This window comes from Numenius arquata, chromosome Z (assembly GCF_964106895.1).
Source record: "Numenius arquata chromosome Z, bNumArq3.hap1.1, whole genome shotgun sequence".
Taxonomy (NCBI): domain Eukaryota; kingdom Metazoa; phylum Chordata; class Aves; order Charadriiformes; family Scolopacidae; genus Numenius; species Numenius arquata.
Genome location: NC_133616.1, coordinates 64,655,673 through 64,675,166, shown reverse-complemented (window position 1 = coordinate 64,675,166; position 19,494 = coordinate 64,655,673). Strand labels below are relative to the sequence as shown.

At 38.7% G+C, this 19,494-nt stretch overlaps 1 protein-coding gene across 1 annotated transcript in view; it reads right to left on the bottom strand.

Moving 5' to 3' along the window:
- Window positions 1-18,894, bottom strand: part of APC (APC regulator of WNT signaling pathway) — a 93,182-nt gene extending 74,288 nt beyond the window's left edge. The window contains exon 1 of the mRNA XM_074166773.1: window positions 18,693-18,894. The gene's annotated coding sequence lies outside the window, so the exon portion shown is untranslated. The remainder of the gene's footprint in view (window positions 1-18,692) is intronic.
- Window positions 18,895-19,494: the final 600 nt, after the last annotated feature.

The following is a 19,494-nucleotide window of genomic DNA, read 5'->3' as shown; positions in this document are numbered from 1 at the left end:
GATACTTAAATATTACTACTTTAATTTCAGCTGTTTTCTCATGGCTCCTTTTTCCAGTCACAGACAGCAACATTCCACTCTCAGGAAAGACGTGCTTTATCAGATAACCTTTCATCAAATGTCCTCATGATTAAGGAGATATGTAACATTAAGTCACCTGCTACCTTCAGCATAATATCATGCAAAATCCTCTTTAACTTCATCAGTATGGCAAACTACAGAGGTCCTGTCACTTAAGCTGTTACGGTAAACCATTTTAAATAAAAGTTAAGTGGGCCACTTTTGAAGGGCAAGTGTTTCAGGCTACCTGATTTTTTGCTATAAAGCTTCTATTAATTACAGCAATAGTTGACATCCCTCTGGTTTTTGATCCAGTCAATTTCATTTCAGAGAGACTGATTTCATACTCCCTCAGCTGTAACACATTATCACATTACTCTTAGCAGATTTAAAGCCTAGAATCTAGCTAGCCATTAGATCTAAAGCCATCTTACTTTGTATCTTACTCATACACGCCACTGTTCCTCCCTCAGAAAAGCAAAGCAAAATGCTCCCAGTTGTTATTGTGCAGCTCTCTCCATCCTAAAATTATTTACATTAGCATTAAGTGCATACTCAAATAAGTATAGACATAGCTCAACACCTGTGTTATCAGTTGGCAAGTTGTTGCAATACAAGTTGTGGCTTAGATACCAATCAGGTTGGTCCAGTAATGGTTTTAAATCATGTTCAGAAGTTGCACATGCACAACAATCTGGAATGACTACTTTAAGTGTGCAAAGACAATACCAGAAAACTGATGTCAAAGAAAATACCAGAGGAACTAAAATCCTATATACTTTAAAGCTAAATCGCATACTTTTAAGTGAAAAACTAAGCTTGAGAAGTACAGTTAATTTTCCAGAATCCAAAATGGGAATATCAAAGATCAAAGGCTACATAACATATTCCTTTTGTTTACACACATCATAGTGCATTTCCTACAACTCTGAAAAACCAACTATACTTCTCACTCTGTGAAAAGGTTCTTATTAGTCCTGGTACTGGCTAGTCCTTTCTGAGCCTGGTAGTCACAAGCCACCTAAGTCTGAGTAAGTTCAGTGCTGAGGAGCAATGCTGGATTCACTGCTCTATAGCCTGAAGTCCTGCACATATTCACAGGACAAGCAGAGCGTAAGCAGCAGCACAAGTTCTCTAATACATTCTGCCATGATGACAGCTGAGCGGGAGGCAGAAAGCTTTCCCTTCCTTGCTCATAGTAATGCCCATTCTGTTATGATTTCATAAAAATGGTAGCTTATGTTTTGTGCCTGTGTCACATGCACTTGCCTCTGAAGCAAAATCCAGTATTAAGTGAAATTCAGTTTAATAAACAGCATGTTATTAATAGTATGATGACCTTTCTCACACTGTATCTTCCAGTGGTGTTAAAACACCGGTATACAAGCAAACAGGCGAATGGTATTGTGACACATAGAAAGCATTTTCTCTCAAAAATGCTTTCTATGTGCAGTACATTCTGCTAAGAGCACTAGTACCAATGGAAAAGCATCTGAATAAGAAAGGTGAGGCTCTCGGTAAAAAATAAAACACAGAAAGGAATTGTACAGAGAAGTCTTATTTAGACTAAGTTTATTTTTGGTTAGTTATTTTCTATTTGGCAGAAGGAACAAGATAGCTTTTTTATTCTTTGAAAGATACCATTACCAAGACAGATCTAGCAACACCTGCTCCATATTACACAAAAAGAACCCCTTTAAAAATCTATTAAAAGAACAAAATCTCTGCCTGTAAGCTGTCAAATCCCAGAAACACAAAATTTTATTATTGAAAAATATCAGCTCAGTTTCAGTATTCGAAATACAATTACTTCTATTTTTTTGGACAAGATCCCTGCAGTCTACCCAGCACAGCATTCTCAAACAAGCCAAAGGGGAATTTGGCTCCAGAAAAGGAACTGGCAATCTTTTCACAGAATATTTATGCAATCCATGCACTAAGTATTTCCCAACTTCTTTCTGCATTTTAAAAATCCAGTTTGTCACCAAATATAACTGTCATAACCCTGTTTCCCCCCACTACTAAGTACTGCTAAATAGTAGATCTGAGCAGATTAAGATCCACATTTTTAAAAACAAAAAGGACATTCCCCAAAATATTTGCTTCATAAAAGTCAAGACTATTACAGCAGAATATGCAAGAGGTTTTCTGTTTTTACATAAATGGCCTGTAAATGGAGCAGTTCTCTGTGCCTTCACAACCTCACCCTCTGCAGCAGTACCCTTCTCCCTAGAAGCTTTTCACTATTTAATATATTAAAGTGATCGATATTTCAATATTAGTCATTGTATGTGCAGACTACTACCTTTCTCAGAGACTCTGGGCAGTAAGTGGGTTGGATAATGGGTTAAATTTTCTGTTGCCAAGCATTATGGTTGGTATTACTCGTAAACGTGAAAGGTGGTGTTGCCAAGTTAAGAGAACATGCCTTCAGAACTTCACTTACTAACACAAGTTTTACACATTGACTTACATCAGGCTGCATCTTTTAGAAAGGTGGTATAAACAGATTTTATTAACAAAATAAACTGAAAACAGTTCACATCTGTTTTACATAGACGTAAATTTCATCTTAGCACAGAACTTGACAGAATATTTTAGCAGCTGCTATAACCAAAGATTATCTCTTGCCTTTCAACTTTATTTTAGAAATCAATGAAGCTGAACACACTCTCTGCTTCTTATTTCCTTGGAAATTGTGAAGTTGTTTTCACCTCTCTCAATACCACACACAGACTGCACATTGTTCCCTCTGAGCCTTGTCCTTACCGTGTGACTAGGATCAGTGATAAGTTTGTATATACACGCATTGGGAGTACTCATAACCTGCTCTCATCAGCATTAATATCTGTGTCTTGACCATGAAAAGCTCTATTCCTTACTTTGTTCATGAAGATTCTCTCAGAAATATTGCATATTATTTCCCCATATAGATGACCTCCAACTACAAGCATTAGAAAGATCAGAAAAAGAGGTTTCCCAAGGATCAAGAAACTAAAGGACCATCTTTCTCATGCAGATGCAGAAAGAATGGAGAAAAGAAGTCTGTCAGTGTTCCTCATGCATCATCCAGAACACATGCACTCAACTCTTCTGACACAAGTCCTACAAAAATAAACAGTAAATTTCTACTGAGAATAGAGAATCAGAAATCAACTTGTTCTTTTAAGATTTTTCTATTATATTAATGTACTACAATTCCAGGTTTTTTTTTTTCAGAAGACTCTGCTACAAGTTCCCTAACTTGAGAAGATTTTTCCACAAGCAATAAAAAGATCTGTCCTTTATAGGGGTCAATTAACTATTGAAAAGTCATGTAAGATACGCTAAATGAGAAAAGCAGAAAAATGCATGCTGTTTATTATTTCATAAGTAAGTCAGAGGTACAGAAATTATCACATGCTCTTTAAAGCCTTTACTATCTAATGCTCTCTGTTTTTTGCCAGTTCCTCAGTTTTGTCCAGAAGTACTGTGCTCTCTGGGGTATCTCCCACTCATGCTTTCTTCCCTCTCACTAAGATTTTCCATATGCATCCAGGTTTCTTGCTGCAACTTAAATGAAGATTCAAGGAGAAGGACCACTTCCTTCCTCCCTCCTATCTGTTAGACCTAGTATGGAGGCATGGCCCAATCTGTAATACTAGTCACATATGTTCTAAAAACAGTACAATAATAATGAAAAGAGCTTGCATAGCAAACCATTAATGCAGTAAACTTCACCATCCATTTACCCATTCTTCTATCTCAGCTACATAAGAAACCACACCTGATAACTTTTTGTCACATTACCTATGGTTTCCCCATCCTCTAATTAAGAACATCACAGTATCTTGGTATTTTATCACTTTGTTTCTTCTGCTGCAGCTTTCAGGCTTGTTAGGTAGTTTACTGCATCTGTATACTGTAATTACCACTTCTTACTTCAGCCATGCATTGTGTTTTTTTTTTCTCTTCTAACCAGCTGCATTTTATGATTTCAGCCTTCTTTTTATTTACCTTTCTTTTCCATCTCCTCTTAATACTATGGCAAAGTCTGTTGGACTTTAATTTAGACTACAAGTATTGATCAGAAAAATTTCTGTTCAAATATCAACAAACTGAGTTGTTACTTAATCTGGGCCTCACCTGTAGGACATCAGGGGGCAGCAAGTCAGAGCAATGTTGTGCAATACCTCAGATGAAAGGCAACAGAGAAGTTCAATACATACCTACATCAGCTCTTGCTTTCCCCAACTAACTGCAGATATTTTCATCTTACTCAACATTGTACATTAATTTTCACACAGATTTTTTCTTTTTAACTGGAAAAACAGTCCTATCCAAAAGCTCTGTTGCAACAATGCAAAAGGAAGACTGAAAAAACCTAAACAGGCAGAAAACAGAAATGCTTGGTGCCCATTCACTCCACTAGAGGTGTACTTTTACAGAAATTTGGAAAGCTGATTTAAAGATGCAAGCTAGAAAACTTATTATTTGTCTGTAATTTGCAGAAAGTGAGTTCACAATAACCAGATAAACAGAAGAGTTGACTTTTTCAAGTGTAGCTTAATTTACTCAACTGATTCATGCATGTGCCTACCTACTCATTCCAAATGTGCATTATTCAGCACTTTTGGAAACCTTCTAATTGTAATTGCACCTTCTAACCCATCTTTAATTCCATTTCAGTAACCTGTTAACGGTCTTCGAGGCTGAACATCTGTAGTGCTGAACATTGTCCATACAAAGCCCTTATCTTGAGTACCTCAGGGATTCTCTGGGGAATTTTTTTCAGAGGAAAAGCTCTTCCTAGAGCACTTTGTTCATTAATACAGATTTCTCTTTTCCCCATCTGGGCCACAGAGCAGAAAAAAATATGAATTCTTTAGAGAAAGATCAAGAATTTGATGTTTTCCAATGTTTCTTGGAGAGTGCCAGGCTCTGTATCTGCCAGGTCTCCACTAGAGCTATCTTTTGTAATCGAAGCATTTCAGCTTTGAATACTTAGTCCTTAGCTGTCGCACAGCTCTTGGCTCTGATGTATCTTTTTACCCAGGGCTGCACATCCATCAGCTGCTCAGAGACCAGCTAAGGGTCAGAGCCAGTAGAAGAAACTGAGTGCATACCTAGAATACTTACAGTGGCCTGAGTTACAAGACAAAGTCCGATTTTGCTTGTTCTTAATATTTAGCATTAGCTGTAAGAAGTTGCAGTATTCACACTTGTACATGACAAATGGATGACTGCACATGCAAACGGATGATCAGATTCAGTTTCTTATTACACTGTGGTTGACAGAGGTCACTGCAAAAAAAAAATGTATGCTACATGGTTACATACACTTTATAGTAAACCCAGGAGCATCCCAGAACTCCATACCACTCTGACAAATGGAAGCTCTATCATTTCAGTGGAATATTTACCTTTTTCTTCACAATCTTCTATTCAGTCTTCCCTTTGTTTGGTTTGAACCAGATGTTCTTAATGCAAGAGTTGATTTCTTGTAAGCATTCTGACATTTTAGTAGTAATAAATCAGTTAACAATCTATTTAGTTAAAGGTCATCAACATGTTTTTTGTCCAGGATATCGAAAAGGAGGGAAGGTAAATTTTTGTGGAATCTTGTAAGCAAAGACCTTTTATGAATCACCATTCTGAAAGTCTGCTATGAAAAAAAAAAGTTACAGCTATAGGCAAGTTTCTTAAAGCCCACTGCATTAAGAAAGGCTGTAGCAAGGTCTAGAAACAGAAAGATCTTGCAAAGTTGTGCCTGTGAGTTCTCTCACCATAATTATCTTTTAAACACCTAAATTAAGGCCTGAGCCTCAGAGGCTCTTAGCTAGAACATGACAACTGTATCAAATCAATCTAGAACTATCCTTTACAAGATGAAATGCTGACAAGGAATCTCAGGATACACATATCTTCCTTAAAAACCTCAAAAAAATTCCCAAATTTATTACATAACAGTAATTACTAAGGAGTTCAAAGAAGGACCGCTATAAAAGGCTCGGTTTGTTAAGGAAGATTTATGCTGTATAGTTTAAGGAGTACAACTTCGCTGGTTTAGCAAAAAGTAGGCTGTTTTTTATTACTGTATATAGAAAATATTTCCAAGTTTGTTGTAAGTTTTAAGAGATCCCTCAGCTGGAAATTACACAAACTGGAACTGAATTTCCTAACATGGGTGTGGTTAATCAAATCACAAATGCTCAGTAGGAACTCAGCACAAAAGGTAAGACATTTCTTTAAGAAATACTGACTCTTGGTGTCCTGCAGCTTCTAAGATAAGGGTCATACTGAACAGTGCTGGGATCCATTCTGGGCATACATGACACAATTCATTTAATTCTGCAAGAATTTAATTCCTTGCAATATGCGTACACTCATAGTGTGTTGCAACGATTATAATCAAGTCTCACAGTACTGAGATTTAGCTGATTGCTTGTCAAGGTTAGAAAAGAAAGTCCCCCAGCTCTTTTCTCAGGACCGATGCAGAACTTCACCATTACCTGATTTCTGTATATGCAGAGATGAGCCACCGTGGGAGGCAGCACTCCTGTAGATTAGATTTGTGCTCCCAGGTAGCACAGCCCCCACAGACACCTGGCCAACACACAGTTTTCCCGCTCACAGCTATGTTAATCATCAAGCGCAATGATTTGTGTCTGATTTTTGGGTTAGCTTTTGTTTTGGAAACGCTCTTGCTCTCTTCGGCTTACTAATTCACCATAAAAATGGTTCTTTGGATGATTTGGGTCTCACTCCCTTAAGGGAATTTGCTGTTACAGAAGCCTCGAGGCACTGGTGGCATACTAAAATATTTTTTTCCTTCCTCTTTTGGCACACAGTTTAGTGGGTTTACTAAAAGTTAAAAATCCACAGCCTCATTTCAAAATACGGGGTTTTTATGGTGTTGGTGGGGTGAGTGCTAGGGGTTAGGTTCTTCTCTTGTGGTTTTGAATGAACAGCGTCTTCAAATCTTAATTTCTGTAACATTAGTGAAGTTGAAAAAGAGACTTCTTGCTTCCATTGGGGTGGGCATTATTTTTATTAAACTCTGAGGATTCTGTAATACCTTTGGATATTTTCTCCTAATAACGAAGGTTCAGCTTACTGCTGAAAGCTTCCAGCATACAGTAAGGAACAAAAGTTCAAGTATAAGCTGCACTGTCCAGTATTGAAGCAGCATGAATACTTTTTGAAATTGATCTACCCACTAGGTAGAAAGGGAATGGAAAATCGAAATATTCATTGCACCTTTAAGCAAGCTGCTTCCAATACCAAGCTCTACATATATAGCAACAGTGCTGTGACCCACACTTTTAGGATTCACACAAAGCTGGCCTTTCTTTATCTAGGAAATCAACATGCAACTTCGAAGTAACAAAACCAGTCTCCGAGACAGATACTACCAAGAATTTATCATTACCCAAGTTACCTCAGGAAAGTAATGGGAAAAAGCAATTGAAGAAGAAAAGGGCTGATAGCCATGCCCAAAACAAATAAAGCATCAGTGCAGTAAAATAGCAGAAAAATGCACTTAAGTTTGTCAAAAACTGAGAAGCCAGGAGTGTTTCAAAAATCCTTGATCTAGATAGAGCGCATATTTGAATGCCAGCTTCCCTTCCCCAGCTTGAACCCAGAGCCACCAGCTACTCAATTTAAACAATCAAAATACCTAAATTGCATGCATTAAATCTTAGAACCTTATGACACAATTACAGTATTAAAGTGTGTAACATTGTAACTCTCTGGAAACACTCAGGTTAGAGGTACAATTAAAAAAAGTATCACTGAGAGGAAAAACATCTTACTGATTACAGATACATTTTACAGCTCAGATTCCAATACCTAAGGACATGGGAAAGGAAAATTTTAAATAACCACAACCATATTTAGCAAAGCTTTCTATTGCTAAGTGTGCTAGAAGAACACTTTTTTTTTTTTTTCTCCTAACACATAACCTCAATATTTCAATCTTAAACAAAAGGATGTATTCTCAAAAATGCCGAAGGGAAGTCAGCTAGAACACCAGCCCTACCTAGCTGAGATTTAGGGAAAACCACATTTGACACCGATATTCCTCCTCAGCATAGATTTGCACTTTATTGATCCATTACTCTTTTATGACCATTTTTATTTTTAATCAAGTACTGAATCCCTTACTAGAAATAATTTGTATTGTTTTGATGTTAGAACTCAAACCATTCAGTTTAAAGTTTGCCTGTCACTGAGCGATCCTGAGTAAACTCCAGCAAACATAAGATATGGATTCTACATAAACAAAAATTCCAAATAAAGTAGCTCTGCAGGCAAACTTAGTGCCTGCAAAGCAAGGTAAGCTGAGATCCCAAGAATTTTAAGCATTTCCCCCTACACTGAAAGGGTTTATTTTGCAACCTAATTATCCCAGGTGGCAAGAGGAAGACGGAAATCTTCACAGGACTTATTACATGTTCCGTCAAGGAAGAAACAATAGAAGAGATCCCATGTCACTGGCAGAATCCTTTCTGTCACACGAACAGAAAACCAGAAACACAGCTGGCAGTAACTGAAGTTTTCTTATTTAAGATTGTGGATTAATTGTTCCTCAGTCTCACTTCTTTCTTTTTCCACTTTCCCTGCATTTTTTGCCCTATCTTGTGACCAGACATGTCTTACCACTTGGCAATTTGATGCAAATTCACCTCACGGTACTCATTCATCATGTGATCGAACATGTATGTGACTAAAGTTGTCTGGATAAGTGACTTGGCCAGAACTGCTCTTGTTTGCCCAGATGTGCACCCACCACATCGAAAGGTACACCAATGCTTCAGTCGTGTGACAGAGCATGGCCTCTCCATCAAGTCCAAGCACTTCCACGAAAGGCTGTATAGCAAGACTTCACTGAAAGCAAGTAAGGTACAAGAGGAGAGGCTTTCTAGTCAACGCTTGGTTGATACTTTCCTGATGTTCTTTGATTTACTGTTTATTACGTTTCTTTTCCCAAAGAGTAAACGCTTGCAAGTGCTAGTAGTGAACCTCATGAAAACCTTATTCCCCAGTTCAAATGCCTGGTAACGTTCTACACCGCAGGCTGTGAGCAGCGTAATTGCTTCAGTACAGGAATCATGTCTTTTTATGGATTTGAGGTTTGCCCAACACAAAGTAATTCTGATGCTTACAGGGCTTGTAGAGACTCCTGCAATCGAAGCACATAACAACTTGGGAAATGCAGAGCAGAGGCACTGAATGATGCAGAGGCAAGAATGATGAAAAGCACTATCCATCCGTGCTTACAAATCATGCAATGAACTTAAAAGAACAGGAATTGGACAAAATAGACAATTCTCCTTCAAACAGCAAACTAGGTGGCAAACTGCCCACATGAACTAGTACTTGGCTTTTTAAAGAACTCCATCACTTATAAGTCACAAGTCAGAAAATTTTCAAGCAATAAACACTGATTGAACAAGTAACAAATTTGTACATTCCTATGCTACCTATATTCATAGCAATGAAATTTAAAGGCCAGAATTAATATATTGGCAGAGAGCAATTGTAAAACTTAGCCACAGTAACCCCAGTATGTTGAAGGTAGACATTTTCCCATTACTCTCTGAAAAAGTTAAAACATTCTAAAACACCTGAGACTTCTAAAATATAAAACAGTGAATTACAACCAGGCTTTGTCATTACAACTAGTTTCAGGTTTTCTTTGTTGCACGCATACTAGACTGTCACATGGACTCTTCAGTACCTTTACATCATTCAAGGCGCTATTTCATTTGTAAAAAAAGACCTGGACATCTTGCTCACAAGTAAAATTGAGAGAGAGATTTGGAACAGTATAAAGACAGTCGTGTACAGGCAACTACTTTTTCATGCAAATAAAGCAATACACAAATTCACTGGTTTTAGAGGAAGACAAGCTCTCTTTCTCCTTTCATTTAATTCTTTTCAGCTTCCAGCACTTGAAACATTTTTTGGAAAAAGCTGTATGAATCAAGTCTAGTTCTCAAGGTCTTAACAATGACATTTAGACGTTTAATTAGCAAGCCATCACTTGGACTGGCATCTAAACCTTTTGTCAGAAACCTAATTCCATGCCAATTCAAACATCCCATTAGTCTTGTATTAACTAACAAGAAGTCTTGTAATATTCTGGCTACTTGATTGCACTGGCATGCACAACAGTGGAGTGAGTCTAACTGCAAGGACATAGATTTACAGTGTACACGTTAAACTGGCAAGGATATTCTAAGACAAAAATATAATAACCACATTCGTGTATGAACTGGTACTCAGGCATAATCTGTACTTCCTGGCAGCCTGGATGCAATTTTAATGACATCCAAGTGGAAAGACAAAAAAAATTAAAATCTGATTGAATTAAAGCTGTTTCATTGGTTCCAAGCTCAGTCTTGATCTTAAACCTTTCCAGAGCTCATTCTGAACCATATTTAGTGACTTACAAATGTGAATTAAGTACCACTATTCTGTGTTGGCATTTCTACCTTGAGTCATATTCAGTATACAGAATTTTTAAAAAGTCATGAACATATATAACAATACATATAAACAAATAAGCTATATTTGGAACCAAAGAAAAAAAATTGCATTAGTTAATGCCCTTTTTCAGCTTGTATTTCTAATTTAGAGCTGTAGTTTCCACTGAAATAATAACAAAATACAAAATTAAGAAAAATACTAGAGCAAATGGCAGGAACTTTGTGGGGTTTTTTTCCTGCTCTTGTGGAAATAGGAATTTGACAGAAGTTTGAGTCAGTGCTCCACTAGACTGGGCTAAAATTAGAATCCTATACAATGAAAGGCTTGTAGTTGAACAATTTGAATACTAGGGAACAAAATCCCAATAGAGTCATTCTGCTGAAATAGAGGGGAGGAGGAAGACTGATATCAAGAAAGAAAGATTAAAGAAATAGGTATATAAGGGAACTGGGAAGTACTCAGAATTGTGCTTAATCCTGGTATTGATAATGTCTGTAAACAAAATTTTTGGTACATTGTGTTATAAAAAAAATCAATTTAGCTTTATGTTAAAAAGCAGCAATGTGGAAGGAATATATTAGATTCTGCTAACCTCGGAATCTCATGTATCTCTGTGTTGCCTGCTGATGCTGTCTTCTCCGCAGTGGTAAATGCCAACTATAGTGTCAAGGTTACTGGCACTGAAGCTTTTACTCCAAAGCTGCTGACAAGGAGGCTTTTGATGCCAAAGCAAGTAAATTCTTAAATTCTAAGATAATTAGCATTTTTTTTTGGTTGGTCTAGATCCTGGTGTACAGCACCTGCTGACAGCCAACCATTTTACCCAAACTTCATTCCATATCCAAATCTTTAATGACTACTACAGAGAAATCAAGGAGACCTTACAGGAGTCCTTGGATTGCAAATTCCGTGGGAAACAGCTTAGAAAGAGTAGACATCTCGAAGGTAAATGTTCTGAGCAGAAAATACAGAAGTTGCAAATAATCTCAGTGAGACAAGGCAGGCATTTCACTCCAGAAACCCCATTATTCAAGGCATGTACAGTGTTTCCTTTGTGGAATGTGTAGTTCGAATACCTAAATCTTCCCCCTTGCCCACCTCCCCCACTCCCAAAGAAAAAATCCACCCACAGCAGAATTCTAAAAAATAAAACCAACAAAACAAAACCCACAAAAAACGCACTAACAAACAAACAAGTTCTGGGTTCAAAACAACTTTGGTCTTGTATCCCTTCTGCTATAGTAAAAGAACCACAGCTACTTAGCCCTTTACGACTTATGCTTTGCACATCATAAACGGGAATTTTCTATTCTAAGAACTCCTAAACATGAAGAAGAGGGACACTCCTTCCTTGAGGCAAGCTTTATGGGCACTGGAAGGGCACTAGAGCAGGACTGATAATATGCAAACTTCTCTTTCAGAATGGAAGCTGATTTCTCTTGGTCATGAAAATTAAGTGCCTACCTATCTATTTGAAGCTTTTACCGAATAGCAAAATGATAAAACGGCCATCATTTTCACCTAAAAAAATGTTGCAGGTTGCAACATCATACTGAAATTTCAAATCAGGTACTAGATAGCTACAGGAAAGGTGGTTGGTTTTTTTTTTTTCTTACTGAATAGGCAAGAGCAGTATGAAGGTCACCCACGTCCTTAGGCCCTTACAAGGCATTAAGCGGACCTCTGATAATGATTCAAACCTTTGGGAACTAGAAGTCAGCATTTATTTGCACAAAAAAGTTCACAAATGAAGGCATGCCAAATTGCTGGTCTTAAGAACAAGTTTCTAGAATTCCAGAGTTTAACTAAGATGCATTTAATTTTTACTGAATAGAATGTTTCTATGTTTCCATTATCATCCAAATAAAAATAAAAGCTGCTGTTGTATCACACCTCTAGAAGAAGCCTTGACCATTAAAACACCTATTAGGATGACAAGTAGCATGACTGCTTCTTGTAGAACATGCATATCTCATACCACAGCCTCATGAAAAGCTTAATTCCTAGAGTTACTACATTCCAGGACAGTACTGTTTCCATGCCTGAAAACGCTTCTAAAAAAATCAGGAACTGAAAAAGTCTAATTTCCCAACTACTAAATTCCAATGCCACTAAGTAGGTATCAACATGGTAAATTTATTTCCTGTGAAGAAACGTGCATTAATGTTAACTACACAGTAGGACTTCCTAGAACACACGTTTAACATGTAAGTAGTTTGTACACAAAAAATAGTACATACAGTTTATGAAAAAAGAATATCCTTTTCCTTAACAAAGGATTACCCTTTTCCTTAACATGTGAAAAGCACAATTTCAGTATGTGGTCCTCTTATAATAGTATATACTACTGCTTCTTAATAGGCTGCGTAAGTTTGATCTTCAGGCCTGTGTGGCAAGAAATAACTAAACCTTTGCCTACTCCTTCCCCTAAACAAAAGTACTGAAATACAGGTACAGCTATACACTCACCTCAATTTTAACCTGCTCTGCAGCACACTCCTTTGTTTCTCTTAATTACAACATATAACTACTCTTCTACCATCAACACTTTTTCCTATGTTCTCCTCCAAATCCACACACAACTGGCATGAAAAGCAACATTACTCACATCAAACTCCACAAGCTTGGCAAACCAATCATTTCTGAGAACAGTGATCAGCTGCAAGATAAGACACTGTAAACAAGAGCTTCACACCCACAGTACACTAACAGCTACCTATAACAAACAGGACAACCATCATTATAATTTAATTGTATAGAAGGAAGAGCTCTATCAACTTTATCCCAGCAGAGAAGGCCACAAATTTATTAACAAGACTACTTATGAAAAACTATTAGTTACAAAAACCCCAAACAAGAAACACTCTTCGCAACAACAAAAATCTCTGCAAAATGCATGCCATATATCTTTGTTTTTATTAACACCCCTCAATTTCTAGGAAATAATTACAACACAAAGCCACATTACATAAAACTACTAGGTTGGAGACAAATTTCTTATAATAATTCTGATGTAGTAACACTTTGCTCCTATCACTCTGAAGATTACTCAATTTCTCCAAGAAGACAACACAAGAAGTGACATGGATTCAGACTGGTTCTGCTGTATATACCGAAATACAAAGCCTGTGACGAAAGATCTCACAGGACTTTTGTCCAAAAAAAAAAATCTTGCAAAGACAATCTGATGAGTAATTTCCACTAAAGGTACAGGGATACATTTAATATTACAGTACTTTTGATTTTCGCCACGTCTGAAGCTCATTTCTTGTTTATATAACCAGAGCCTCAGTCTACATCATGTTTTTATTCACACTAATACTTACCTTTCCATATTCCCAAAACCCAGTTAAGAAAAATACTCCTGTATAACAACAACAAAAAAACCAACCGCAACCAAAACAACAAAAATAAAAACAAACCCCAAACCCAAGCAACCAAACAAATCACCCATTGGGAGACAAACCAAAATAAGGAGCAGGAATCCACTTCAGCATTTACAGTGACAGCTGTAAGTTCTATCCTGATATGCCTACTCAGGCATTCCAGTGATTTTACTAGACAGAACTCACCCCACTACCTAAACAGGGAGTTTGTGATCAAAACATGAACTCCAGTTAGACCCTGTAACAAACCAAGCTAGAGGGGGCTTGAGGGAAATGCTTCTCATTGACCAACTGAATTTCAGTTTAAAAAATGTAAAAAAAAGTGGAAATCTTCCTCCAAGAAATAGCAGCAAAGCACAACCAAGTCATAAAAGTAAATGTATTATTCAATTAGCTGAAAGTGAAAAAACAATGAGACAAAGTAGGCATGTTTGAGTAATGTAACTAAATTTATGTGTAAAATTTGTGTGTTAAATGGGGAGTTTTAACACTGTTATGTAAGAAAAATTATTGCTTAGTTCTAAAGAGATTCTTAGCTGAAGCTCTTTAAATGGAAGAACAGCAGCAATGTGGGATCTCCATAGCAGGGTTTCAGAGTGGAGAAAAAGCTCATGTGATCCTGAGAACCTTTTTCAATCAATAAAGGGAGAGCCAACTCACACAATTTATGCTTTCATGATTTCTTTGCACTCTTGTCACACAACAATGAGAAGTCCTAGTTTCCTTCCAGTTCCCTCCACATGCCAGTTACTACAAAAAGGCCAATCTATTAACAGCCAAATTCAGTTTTGTGAAACTCGGCACTTTTCAGAATCTACTGAAAGCAACCAACACCCATACTATTAACTGCACAAATAAGAAAACTTTCTATTGATATCTGATTTCCAGAAAAAATACACAATCTTCACTCAAAGAATTTCATCTATGTGTGAAAAGCTAAGCCTTAAGTGATGCCATAGTATGTCATGAGATTTCTATTACAGGATAAGAATAAAGAGTTCATATCTTCAAAAAAATCACAGCACTGTGAGGCATCATTATACTATTTCACACAAGCCTAAATTCTATTTTTTTAAACTATAAAGTCTGCATGAGTAAGGTCTCTTCTTCCATTAGAGGTTAACATTCTATCAATTTGTGGTTAAAATACACCCTGAAGAATAACACTACACTTATGAAAGACAACTCAAACTTCAATGTTTTAGTTTATCATTTCCATAGAGAAATCAAACCACCTGTGCTCTAATACAACTGTATTTACTGATGCAAAATATATTCTTGTCTACTACATTTTACTTCTCACCTTCTGAAAATCCACTTAGAAGTAATGGCAAAAATAAATTCTCTTTGATCTCAAAAAGCATTCATGTTTTCAAAATTTCCCATTTCCACTATTGATGACTAACATTAAAACAATCATCCTCTAATAAAGACACAAACGAACACACTCATGGAACCCAAATAATCTTTGGCAGTTAATTCAAATTACCATATACTAGCCTTGTGACCATGACCAGCAAGCAGTATGAGAGGTACTGTTACAGTAGCACGTGGAGATAACAAAACCAAGTACTGCTCTTTTTAACCTTTTTGCCAACTACCTCTCTCCTGCAACCTTCACTGCAACATACCATCCCTGCTGAATACAGACCTCCAATATTTTGAGCAAATGCTTACCGCCTAGTAGCTTTATTGTGCAGCTACAACTGATGCAGCAAACCTTCAACTAAAACTTAATGGCAATCACCCAACAACCCACGTTCTACAAAAGCACAACATGACTTGCTGTTGAAATCTCTATCACAGGTTATTTTAACACTATTTTAACAGTCATGCTTGCACTCATAATTCAAGTTAATTAGGGCAAAAATCCCAATAGTGTGGGGTATTAATTATTAAAACATTAAAAGTTGGGTATATGAATCTGTAGAAGTCAAAGCTAACACAGTAGAAGTGGTTTTGCTTTGCTAAAATTGATCATAAATAGATGATGAAAATATTAAGAACTTCATTGCTTAAAGATCAGTTACAACTACTGGATTCCACTTTCCAGATGAGCAGAATTCATTTAGTACAGTCATAACTGCATTTTTAAACTTACAATGGAGACTTCATTGAAAGCTAAGTTCATAAAATAATCTTCATACATTTTTTTTTCCCTTCAACATTCGTATTATTGATACTCTTATTAAAACAGGAAAATTTAGCAGTGTATGTTTTATGCACCAAGCTGGTTACCTACCTAACTTCAGTCCACTAAGCCATTGCTTTTACCATCGCTATTCTACAAGTTACTAAAAATCATACTGTGAGAACACGGTAACTTGACACAAAGAAAAGAGAGATGCACTGCTTTCTACTGTCCAAATTAAATTGAGACAATTCAAAGGAGAATATATGAGGCATAAAAAAAACCAAATTCTTATACTGAGTTTCAGATAGCATGAGAGAAGATCACAGAATTAATGATTTTCTACTGTGTAACACTCTGAAACAACATCTCCAGCATACTTTGAAAGTGGAAGGAAGATGCACACTATCCTAAATTAGTCTTACGCTTTCACATGCCACTCATGATATTTCAGAGCAACTTGCTACCATAAAATGTTTCCAAAAGCATATATATAATACCTGTGTGAATAATTCTGTTTATTGTTACTGAGCTCCTGGTAAAAAAAAAAAAACAAACAACAACAAAACCAAGAAAAGTTAACTAATATAAAATAATATAAACTATTTTGCTTTTACTCAAAGCAAGAATTTTCAGAGTCTAGCCAAAATAAAGTTAGCCACATAGAAAATTTTCTTTCTTGATCATTACAGGATTAAGGAAGTTTTAGTGCTAACTATACTATTCAGTTTAAAATACAATTGCACAAAGCTTAACTCCCTTATTCTAGAGATTACCTAGATACAAGAAGATTCTAGAAATAATCTAGAAATCTTTATTGAAAGTAAATATATATATGCACACAAATACATATATATTTTTGAAAGCATATACAAGGTACTATTAATACAAAAACAGCTATTTGTTGGGGCCACCAGCTACTAGTTTAGCACTAATACAGACAAAAACAGAGTATCAGAAGCTTTCTCCATGGAGTGGCACAGCACATTGTTGGTGGTATTTGTTGTACATTCTGAAGAAACTGTAGTTGAGATGTTACTCAATGAACATTTTACGCAACAGATGACTAGGTATCAAAACTTGACATACCTGAGCATGGACTCATGGAAATAAGACACATGGTAAGACATGTTCTTATGCTCAACAGTGTTTCCTGTTGTGTTATTTAGAAATAAAAAAAGTATTTCATCAACTGTATCACCATTTGGATTTCCACAGTTTGGGGTCTTCTTTTGCTTTATACCACTAAGTCTGAATAGCTTTTACCAAATAATTTTTTTTTTGGAACATAAAACATCCAAGGAGAGCAAGTACTTGCAAGGTCTTTTTCACTGGGCAAAACTATTCTATATTTAGTCTTCACTGTAACTAAAGGAAAAAAAACACATCAAGGAAGTTGAAGCTGAAGCATAACAATGATCTCATGACATTCACTTTACAACTAATATTCCTTGAGTGCTTTGGATTGGATGAACCCATCTGGCATATGGTTTTTTTCAAACCCAGTTTAAAAATATAAGATTACAGCACCTGAATAGGAAAAAGATTCAGTTTCTCTGCATTTCAATTAGTGACCTAATCCTACTTAACTCTTGCCGTAGCTTTAACTTACCAAAATGTTAGCAGTACTGCTGAAGCAAAATTTTCAAACCTGTGCTTCTTCACTGGTACATAGAAAAATCGCCTCTTGTTCAACCAGTAGTTTGTAGAAGCAAGTACATGGAAACCATTTCTGCAGAATCTGATTTTGTTTTTCAGAAAATTAAAAGTTTTTATGACAGCTTTACCAAAAGACTCACCTTCCAAGATGTACATGTGACTAACATCATATTGTTTACAGTTATGAGGGGGGAGGCAACAAACAAACAAGTCATATAGTTTAGTACACTTGCATTTTCACTTCTCCATTACTCTGCAATTACACGATGAAACTGATACACGCTTACAGAAATCTGAACTCTTACTTCGTGTTCAATCATTTCTGAAGCTATGAATGGTCACTGAGGCTAGAATGACCTCAGAAACTGAGGCTGTAGTCACAGGCATCTGTACAGATCCACTCCTCATTATAAGAGGTCAGGAGGGCACATAACAGAAGAAATACGCCCTGCTAACAGTGAGTTATGAAGTTAAAGACTCGTCTAACGGCTAGAGGAAGGTTTTCACATATCAAGGACTGTAAATATCTCTCCATAGGAGACAACAAATAAAGACCTAGTCGCTAGGCCTTGACCCTATTGCCTTCATATTCCAGTGGTATTTTAGCTATCGAGTATCTGAATGCTTCCAGGCAGATTTTGAAGAACAAAACCATTAAATGAAGTCAAATCGTATTTTACTACCACACACAAAAAAACAAAACAAAACAAAAAAACCAAGCCACTACTGGCTGTAAGTAGCACCCACTAACTAGATCAGGCTCCGTCCGCCTGGGTGGCAGCCCTGTCCCTCCGCGGCCACCCCTCGCCGGGGACAAGGGCCAGCCGCCTTCAGGAGAGGCGCCCAGCAGCCTCGGCCAGACGGACGCCCGGTCCAAACCCGCCCGGGGCTGCCCATAGCGGCTGCCGCCCGAGAAGGTGGGGGCGAAGGTTAGGGCCCGCTGCAGCGGGCAGGGTCCGCCGGGGCCGGCGCTCACTCACCTGTCCGCTTTCCTCTCCCCGCCCGGCAGCGCCGCCGCGACTCCTCCTCCTCCGCCGCCGCCTCCCGCCGCGAAGCCGAGAGCTGGGCCTCCTCCCCGGGGCGGCGTGAATGAGCACCCGGCGGCCGCGCATACGGCAGCAGCCGCTCCCCCTCCTCACCGGCGAGGGCCGGTCCCTGCCCCGTCTCCCCAGCTCTTCATCCCCGCGGCGGGCTCCGGGACAGCCCCGGCCTCCTCCCCAGCTCCTGGGCGGGCCCAGCCCCTACCCGGCAGCCGCCTCCCTCGGGCGCACCTCAGCGGTGACGCTGGGGCCCTCTCCCCTCCAGCCCGGCTCCCCAGCCGCCCCCCTCACTCGTTCCCTCGGCCTGATCTCCCCGCCGCCATCTTGCCCGAGGGGAGAGGAGAGCGCGCAGGCGCAGCCGGGAAACTCCCGGCCGCAGCCGCGGCGGCGCGCATGCGCGAGGGCGGGCGCGCCCCCGCCCCTCTGCCGGCGGCGCGCACCTGCCGCGGGGGGCGGGCCCGGCTGTTACGGTCACCCGCCCGGCTGAGGGGCCGGCGGCGGCCTGCGGGGCCTGGGCTGTGGCGGTGGTGGCAGCGGCGCCGGGGTGCTTTTCCCGGCACAGAGGCCTGGAGGTGGAGGGCGTGGGATGAGCCGCGTTGCGCTGGCGGGGCGAAGCCAGAGAGGCCGAAGCGGCGTTGGGGTGGCTGCAGCGAAATAGCGGTCCCGCCTGAGGGGTGGCCTGGCTCGGCTGCGGAGAGTGGTGTACCGCCAGGTGTCGGGGGGACAGGCTAGAAACGCCGCT